This window comes from Oryx dammah, unplaced genomic scaffold (assembly GCF_014754425.2).
Source record: "Oryx dammah isolate SB20612 unplaced genomic scaffold, SCBI_Odam_1.1 HiC_scaffold_1, whole genome shotgun sequence".
Lineage (NCBI taxonomy): Eukaryota > Metazoa > Chordata > Mammalia > Artiodactyla > Bovidae > Oryx > Oryx dammah.
Window position 1 is genome coordinate 104,669,978 of NW_024070185.1, and position 9,649 is coordinate 104,679,626.

Sequence of the window (9,649 nt, forward strand, 5' to 3'; positions counted from 1 at the left end):
ATAATACTGGACACGATGACCATTTTCAAGCACACACTGTCTTGGGAGACTGTGCTGGGCCCTTCTTGTGAGTGAGCTCTTTTAATCCTCAACCTGCCCCGTGAAGTGTGAACTATTATCACTGCTAAATCGAAGCAAAGAAACTGGGGCTCCGAGAGGTGATGGAGTTTCCCCAAGGTCATCAGTGGCTGGCATAACAGGGACTCAAGCCCAGGATTCGGTGACCCCACAACCCTCACTCCTAACCTCTCTGCACCCAGTGGAAAGTGAAGGTGAAGTCACTCAGTCTTGTCCGACTCTTTGCGACCCCATGGACTGTAGCCTACCAGGCTCCTCTGTCCGTGGGATTTTCCAGGCAATAGTACTGGAATGGATTGCCATTTCCTTCTCCAGCAGATCTTCCCGACCCAGGGATGGAACCCAGGTCTCCCACATTGTAGACAGACGCACCCAGTGGAGCACTTATTTATTTGTACCTATGTTTTTTTCATTAGAAACTTCTCACGCTCAGTCATGTCTGACTCTGCGACCCCATGAACTATAACACACTAGGCTCCTCTCTCCATGAAATTCTCCAAGCAAGAATACTGCGATGGGTTGCCATTTCCTCCTTCAGAAGATCTTCCCAACCCAGGGGTCAAACCCATCTCACGTGCATTGCAGGCAGATTCTTGACCACTGAGCCATCTGGGCTTCCCAGCTTTTCCATTACCAGGGGCATAAGCTAATGTGGCCTGAGACCCTGAAGGAGAGATCCCCAATGAGCCTGGCTGCTCCCCCTTCATATCCTCCTGCCAAGATCGCTCCGGCCAAGGAGGAATGATCCTGAAGCCATAAGGCGGTAAAGAACCCTTCACTGTTCTACATACTCTGCCCAAGGCTTCAAGAAACCCAACTGGCATGGTTAAGATGAGCCCAGCTGAGTCAGAGAAAGGGAGCTGAGCCAAATGCTGGAGACAGACGGAAACACAGAGCACAGCTTTTCACCCTGAGCCCCTCTCCAAAGCCCCTCTAGGTTGGTTCCTGGAGGACTCCTTGGGGATGGATGCCGGCCCAGAGCACAGAAGGGAAGAGAAAGGAGCAACACTTTTGACTTTGAGCATGAACTCAGTCAACAGCCCACAGACCCCATCTGGACTTCAAAACCTCAACTTGACCTTTAGTGTAAAACCCTGCCTCGACCCAAATAACCTTTTCTCTGGCCCCTCTGCACCAGCCCCCTTCTCTGTGTCAGCCACCAAGAATACAAGTAGGGAGAGAGAACACTGCAGAGATGGTTCACGTTCCATCCCACTCCATCGAAAACATAATCTTCTCTCAGCAGGAAGAGAACCCCCACCTCCAGTTTAGCTAGGCAATTTCCACCTTCCCTTGGAGCTGGATTTAACTACACACCTGAGTCCTGGATACAGGGATGGAAATGGAAATTAGCTTAACTTGTAGAAAATCCCTGAGACGAAAGGGGCATGCCCTTCTCCTGGACTTTTCTCCTTCACGTGGCTAGAATATGGACACAGTGGATGCTGCTGGTATAGCCAAGTTGGCGTGGCTAAGTCACTTCAGTCATGTCCGATTCTTTGTGACCACGTGGACTCTAGCCCGCCAGGCTCCTCTGTCCATGGAATTTTCCAGGCAGGAATACTAGAGTGGACTGCCATGCCTTCCTCCAGGGGATCTTCCCAATGCACTGATCGAACCTGCAACGCTTATATGCCCTGCATTGGCAGGCAGGTCTTCTACCACCAGTGCCATCTGGGAAGCCCAGGCTGGTCTAGGAGGTGAATTTGGGAACGCAGCCCACGCACAACAAAGCAACAGGGTAAAAAGGACCCTAGGTGTCCTCCCGCATGGAACACCTGCAACAGAAGCAAACATTGATCTTGTGTAAGCCGCTGGGATGTTGCACTTCCTGTCACTCCTAGCTGAATCGATACTAACACACAGAGAAAGAATTAGATCATGGAGACTGTAAGTATCTTGACTGCAGCAGTCACATTTCCTATGTCTTGTGTTTATCCCCAAACAGTGTGGATTAATAAAAAGAAACAAAGGCTTGGGAGACAGGCTGGAATTAGAGTAGGTTTCTCCCACTTACTAGACAGCTTAATTTACCAGGCCTCAGCATTCTCATCCATTAAATGGGGCTCTGAGGATTAAATGAGATAAGCTATACTCCAATGGAGGAAGCTTCAGCTGTGTCTGTCTTGATTATTGGCATATTTATCCAGCAATGCTGGCAAGAAGTTATTGGCACATGGTGAACGCTGGAGAAAGAACTGAGGAATAAACGGGCAGTGTGCACCAAACACGTGCTCCTTTGTGGATGTACTTGGAACACTATTAACACTAACACAGTCCCAGTATACTTTCCCCATTGGATCTTCTGAGGATAAACCAAAAGCCTCATGACGATACAGGGAGAGGGGAGGAAGGTACGACTGTGACTTAAACGTCTGAGTTTGGCTGCAAAAACACTGAAGAAGGGTCTCTTTGCCCTTTTAAAGTTGGAAAGCAGAAAGATAATTACCTTCCTTTTTCTACAACCTTCTGAGAACCTTTCTCCTCAGCAACGGCTCCATTTATGCTCCATTTGATTTTCACACATATTCTAAGATGCTAATTTTCTCTCAGACTTTGCCAGGCAGGCTCCTCGGCTTCTAACTGAAAGGGACAGAACCCAGAAAATATGAGGCCCAGTATGGCAGAGGGGACCAGCTCCCTGCCACCAAGGAGCCTATAGTCTTAACACAAAATGTGAAGAGGAGAAGAAAGGAGCTCCTTTTTGTTTTTCGAGGACCTGCTTTGTCTCATAATAAAAGGACACAACTGCTTATCAGATATCTATGCTATGGCAGGCTCTGCGCCAGATGTCTTTTCCATGTGCTCTCTTACAACCTTTACAACAAGCCTACAAGGATGCAGGCTCATTCTACTTAATGGATGGGAAAAAAAAAAGTGGAGAAAATGGAGATTTCAAGGGCTTAACCCCTTAAGCCCAAGGCAAGAGCTGATGCCTGCCCACGCACAGATGGGTGTATGAATATTTATACCAGCATATTCACAATGACCAAAAGGCCACCCAAGTGCAGATCAACTGCTCAATGATCAACTACATAAGGTATAATGCATACAATGGAATATTCTATTACATTAGTCACTCAGTCGTGTCCAACTATTTGCAACCCTAAAGACTGTAGCCCACCAAGCTCCTCTCTCCATGGAATTCTCCAGGCAAGAATACTAGAGAGGGTAGCCATTCCCTGTCCCGGCCCAGGAATCAAATCTGCGTCTCCTGCACTGAAGGCAGATTCTTTACTGTCTGAGCCATGAGGGAAGCCCAGTGGAATATTAAATTGTTTTAAAAAGGAATTTACTGACACATATTACAACATGCATGAACCTTGAAAGTAGCATGCCAAGTCAAAGAAGCCAGTCATAAAATACCACATATTATACCACATATTTGGAGGAGGATGCTGGGAAAGATTGAGGGCAGGAGGAGAAGGGGGGACAGAGGATGAGATGGTTGGGTGGTGTCATCAACTCAGTGCACACAAGTTTGAGAAAAGTCTGGGAGATGCTGAAGGACAGAGAAGCCTGGCGTGTTGCAGTCCGTGGGGTCGAAAAGAGTCAGACACGATTGAGCAACTGAACAACAACATGGCAACCTACTCCAGTATTTCTACCGGGAGAGTCCCATGGACAGAGGAGCCCCGAGGGCTGCAGCCCCTGGCGATGCAAAGAGCTGGACACGACTGAAGCAACTGAACACGCATAAGCATGCACACCGCATACTGTATGATTCCATACGTAGGAAAATTCCAGAGAGTAGATTAGCGGTTCCTTAGGGAAAGTGAAAGAAAATGAAAGTGAAGTCACTCAGTCGTGTCCAACTCTTTGCGACCCCATGGACGGTAGCCTACCAGGCTCCAAGATACATGGGATTTTCCAGGCAAGAATACTGGAGTAGGCTGCCATTTCCTTCTCCAGGGGATCTTCCCAACCCAGGGATCGAACCTGGGTCTTCTGCATAGCAGACAGACGCTTTACCATCTGAGCCACTGGAGTGATCCTGTATGTTCCTTAGGGAGGTGTTCACTAAAGGCAATGGGGTTTCTCTTTGAAATGATGCAAAGATCTAAGACTGACCAATGATGGCTGTGCATCTCCATGAACATACTAAAATCCATTAAACTGCATACTCTAAATGGGTGAATTACAGCATGTGACATATATCTCAATAAAGCCTGTTTTTTAAGCTGATGGCTGAAACCATGTCTGGAAGGCTTCCAGCTCCTGTTTATGCTACCACATTACCTGGCCCTTGGCCTGTGCCACCTCACTGAATTCTGGGGGTGGTTCTGTGAGGTGAGGATGACTGTTCTCCCATAAATGAGGAAACTGAGAGCTGGAGAGGAAACATAAAGTATTCTCTTTCCAAAGGAATTGTTAATTCACAGAGAAGAAAACGGACTTTCTCAACATCTCCATGTAGAAGGCACCCACCTGCGTTTATTATAAACAGAATCTGGGACCCAGAACAGATCCTAAAATGATCTAATCCAGTAATTTTCAAACGGCTCAAAGTGCCCTCCCCTAAAGATGCCCAGGAAGGTCTTCTAGGGGACTGCAGGGTGATTGGGAGGATCAATAGAGCAGTGTTTAAATTCTGTTACACGCTGAGCTTCCAGAGAAGACTTCGGTGAAAAATTCTAAGACCACGTAGAAGTCACTGATCTTGTCCAACTTGCCCATTTTAAACATGCTGCTGCTAAGTCGCTTCAGTCATGTCCAACTCTGTGTGACCCCACAGACAGCAGCCCACCAGGCTCCTCCATCCATGGGATTTTCCAGGCAAGAGTACTGGAGTGGGTTTCCATTGCCTTCTCTGATTTTAAACACAGGATAATTCAAATGGGAGAGAAAGAAAAGTCTCTTTGAGTGACATGCTGAGTTAATATTAGGGCTGGGCAAGGGGCCAGTTTTCCTTCCCCTCCAAATCACACATTCTTCCCAGATTAATGGCCTGGAGCAAGAAGATGAGGTTCCAGAACTTGATTCTACTCACCAACTCATGTTCCAAACCACAGGTCAGCAAGCTCTTCTATAAAGGGCTGCTGCTGCTGCTGCTAAGTCGCTTCAGTCATGTCCGACTCTGTGCAACCCCATAGACGGCAGCCCACCAGGCTCCCCCGTCCCTGGGATTCTCCAGGCAAGAACACTGGAGTGGGTTCCCATTGCCTTCTCTGTATAAAGGGCTAGATAGTATGTATTTTTGACTTCGCTGACCATGGTCTCTTTAGCAGTCCACTTGCCACTGAAGTGGGAAAGCAGCCACAGACAACATGCAGAAAGGGGTGTGGCTTGTTCCAATGAAACAGGTGGGGCAGGGAGGCATCTTGCTGACCCCTGCCCTGGACAGACCCCTCGCTATCAGTCGTGTCTCTCCACAGGGGTGGCAAGGGCAGGACGTGATGGAGGCAGCGGCCCCTCCCCAGTGCCTTCGCTAGCACTGCCGAGGGCAGCAGCGTGGCAGGGGGTAAAGAACACGGTGCGGAGCCAGGCAGCTCTGCTTTCAGCTCCAGACTTTCAGTCATTCACCTGGGAGACGAGACTAACTTCTGGCTCTTTGAGCCATTTCTGTATTTGCAATAGGGGGACAACAGTGCTCACTCTAGGGGCCTCTGCAAGGAGCACTCCAAGTGGTGGGCTACCCTGATGGCTCAGTGATGAAGAATCCTCCTGCCAATGCAGGAGACCTGGTTTCAACTGCTGGGTTGGGCAGATCCCCTGGAGAAGGAAATGGCAACCCACTGCAGTATTCTTGCCTGGGAAATCCCCTGGCCGGAGAAGCCTGGCGGGCTACAGGGTCACAAGAGCTGGACACGGAGGCACTAAGCAACCGCACCAAGCAACCGGAAGTCGTAAGTCAGGGTTTCCGTTTACGGTGGGGAGAAGTACAATACCAGCAAAGCCAGCCTCACTCTCTGCCTTCATCTCCTAAAACTCTGCTCCTGCCCAGCTGGATCCCAGCCCTCTCCCAGCTTCAGTCACCATGCCTGTCCTGCTAAGCTCCTTTCACACATGCTGCTGCGCTCTGCTCACCACTGCCTCTCCCTGGAATTCTCCCCCTAGACCTTCCTACAGCTCATCCTCCTCACTTTCCTAGGCTCCGTTTAAGTGCCACTTGTTGGCAGAGTTTTCCTGGTAATACTATGTAAAATAATAACCACTGTTTTACCCTGCACCCCAGGCATTCGATCACATTACCCCATTTTATTTTCTTCATAGCCCTTCCTGCTACCTTAAATGCCGAAGCTATACATTTATTTACTTGTTTATTGTCTGTTTATCGCTATGTTCCATAAAGATCTTACTGGATCCTTCTGGTTTTCTCGAATCAAAATGGTGGCTGAAACATAGTACGTACTCAGTAAACATTTGTGGAAAGAAACAGAAAAATGCTACACACTGCTACACTTTTCTGAACTGAATTCACCTTAAGCTCCTACATTTGGGAAGTCCTAGGCTTGAATACAATACAAACACCCCCGTGTTAGAAAGGTCAGTCTAATGATATACCACTCAGTTAGGTACAGACTTACTTGGAACTCAGAAATCCTGTTTGGAAAGCTCTGGTCTCTAATGTCATTAATTGCCAAGAGCTAGCATTGCACTCAGAATGCAGAAAGCCCGTCCCGTTAATCTCCATATTAAATTAGACCTGCAAGGGACCTTGAACTCCCCCGACTTACATTTTGTTGACAGAGAAACTGAGGCTCAGAAAGCAGAATGGACTTTCTCACAGTCTTTGGTACTTAATGAGGAACCATTTAAACCAGTCAAGTCATAAAATTCCAGCACCCCAAGGTCCCTTAAAACCACCCCAACTGATAATACAGATGAGAGACCTCAGAGCAAGAGAAAAAAAAAATGGACTTGACCAAGGTCACACAGCATGTCAGCGGTAGAATCAAGACTAGAACCCAAGTCTCTCTGTACCCAGACTTCCACTCCCCATGCTGCTCTCTGCAGAGAAAAAGAAAAGAAAGAAAAGCAAAAGAAATTATTCCAGGCACACACTTAGCAATGCTCATAAATCCTGACAATATTAACAACACACGACAGATTCGTTGAACAAATTGGCAGCCAGTGTAGGCAGCTTTAGGAGGCAAGAGGTCTTGGGGGGTAAAAAAAAAAACCACCAGAACATAGAAATCTTCCCTTTCTGCTCTTTTCTAAGTCTTTCTTTAAAACAAGGGCTCAGCTGGAGATACTGGGGTACAGTAAGAGTTTGAAAGAAGCACATACATGGTGGTGTGTGTATACATGTGTGTGCGCACACACACACACGAGCTCCCAAGAGACTGCATATGGCATAATCTATTCGTAAGATGTCACTCATCTTTTATACAAATTAACCGCCACCCTCCTCATGCTGAGATTAATTTGCTCTTTGTTTCCTTGACATTCAGCTGGGGAGATCAGAAAAGAATTAAAGAAAGTTCTTCAGGAGGTGAAAGGGGAAGCCAGGGCTTCCAGGTGGGGGGAGCTTCCCTGGGGCTTCAGATGGTAGAGAATTCACCTGCAAGGCGGGAGACCTGGGTTCAATCCCTGGGCTAGGAACAGCCCCAGAAAGAGGGCACAGCAACCCACTCCAGTATTCATGCCTAGCGAATCCCCAGGGACAGAGGAGCCTGGTGGGCTAGCCCATGGGGTCGCAAAGAGCCGGACACGAATGAGCGACTACGCACAGCGCAGGGCTTCGGGGCCCTAGAAGCCTGGGTCATCAGCACCAGCTGCACTGCTTTCCCACCGGGACAAAGATGAAGCTTGCCTGCATCCTTTTCTGCTCCATCCTTATCCAGATACTGATGAGTAATAATAATATCTCAAGTCTGCTCCATGCCTGTGTGTCCTGACTGCTTTGCAAGCATCTTACCAAATCCCAACTCACTGCCATCAAGGTCCAGCCAGCTGGGTCTTCAACAAGGTTTCCAGCCTCAGTGAGGATGTTTGATTCTTCACCCTCCAGCCACATGGCTTCCAGAAGTAAAGGAAGCCATCCTCATCACTCCTCCTGCTTCCCAGGTGCACTCTCATCCCTTTCTTCTGTGCTCAGAAGTCCCAGGTCCCCCTGGGTCTGTACCCTCAGTGGAGACATGTCACATCATTCTCCCACAAGTGGAAGCTTGAGCTGCTGGGACAAGTTCTGCCGGGAATGGTGAATGTGAAAAGAAATGCAGGACTTCCCCGGTGGTCAAGTAGTTAAGACTCTGCACTTCCAATTCAGGGTGCTCGGGTTCGATCCCTGGTTGGAGAACTAACATCCTACATGCCCCACAGTGTGGCTGACAAATAAATAAATAAAAAGAAATACAAACCACTAGTTCCACACTCAAAAATATGGACCCTCCATGTCCCCCCTTATCTGTGTATCTGTTTGTTGCCATTTGTATGAATAAATAAGCCATCTAACATTATTTTTGGAAAAAGGAGCAATATAAATAAATACATAAGAATAAAGAATGCTAATGTTGAATTAATGAAGATGGGTTTTTTAAATACATATATGCAAATCACATTTAATGTGAGGAATCCAAGGAATCATACACATTCTTCCTGCACCTCTACTCCATGCAAAAAATTACCGTGAATTCCTACATGAGTTCCTGTTTTACAGATGGGTCTACAGAGTGCAATGGGACACGGGCAGACAGAAGTTAAATGGCTCCTTCAAGGAATAAAAATTGGTTAGCTACATGGCAATAACCTGTGACTTCTGGGTTCCAGAGATCAAAATCCCTGCACACTAGGCCCATCCAAACAATCCTGGTGAACTTATTAATATAACAGGGAGCAAAGGACAGAGAGAGCACTGCTGTGTGTTTATTACACACCGTATGTTGTACAAGACCATGGGCATGATCATGCCTAGCACTAGATGAGCTGATCGGCAAGCACTGTTTAATCCCGTTCTCTTAAAAACTCTATGAAGTAAAAGTAGCATATCCGCTTAGCAGATCCGTTTGAGGATGAGAGTGAGAAAGTGAGTTCCTGGAGGCAGAAAAGCTGGTAAACCTAGTCGGTACATACGTCTAACTCTAACACGTTTAACTTTCACTGTTGAGACTCCCTCTTAACGAAGCAGAAGTCAGTTAATGAGGGAGGTGGGGAGTCAGAGGGAGTAAATTCTCTGTAACTAATCGAGGAGGAAACGGCACCCCACTCCAGTACTCCTGCCTGGAAAATCCCATGGACGGAGGAGCCTGGTGGGCTGCAGTCCATGGGGTAATGAAGAGTCGGACGTGACTGAGCGACTTCACTTTCACTTTTTACTTTCATACATTGGAGAAGGAAATGGCAACCTACTCCAGTGTTCTTGCCTGGAGAATCCCAGGGACGGGGAAGCCTGGTGGGGCTGCCGTCTATGGGGTTTCACAGAGTTGGACACGATTGAAGTGACTTAGCAGCAGCAGCAGTGATCAAGGAGGAGAGACTCTGTTTTAAGTGAATAACACCATGTATGGCGCACTGGGTGAGCTCAGAGTCAAGGGGAGGAGCAGAAGCGCACACACGTGTCCCAGTATCCAAGGACCACACAGGGCAATGGCTGACCGATGCGTGTGACCGTGGGGAAGCTGACCCA

At 47.8% G+C, this 9,649-nt stretch overlaps 1 protein-coding gene across 2 annotated transcripts in view; it reads right to left on the reverse strand.

Moving 5' to 3' along the window:
* ASTN2 (astrotactin 2) overlaps positions 1-9,649 on the reverse strand; it is a 1,024,651-nt gene that overhangs the window by 920,218 nt on the left and 94,784 nt on the right. The gene's annotated exons all lie outside the window — the stretch shown is intronic.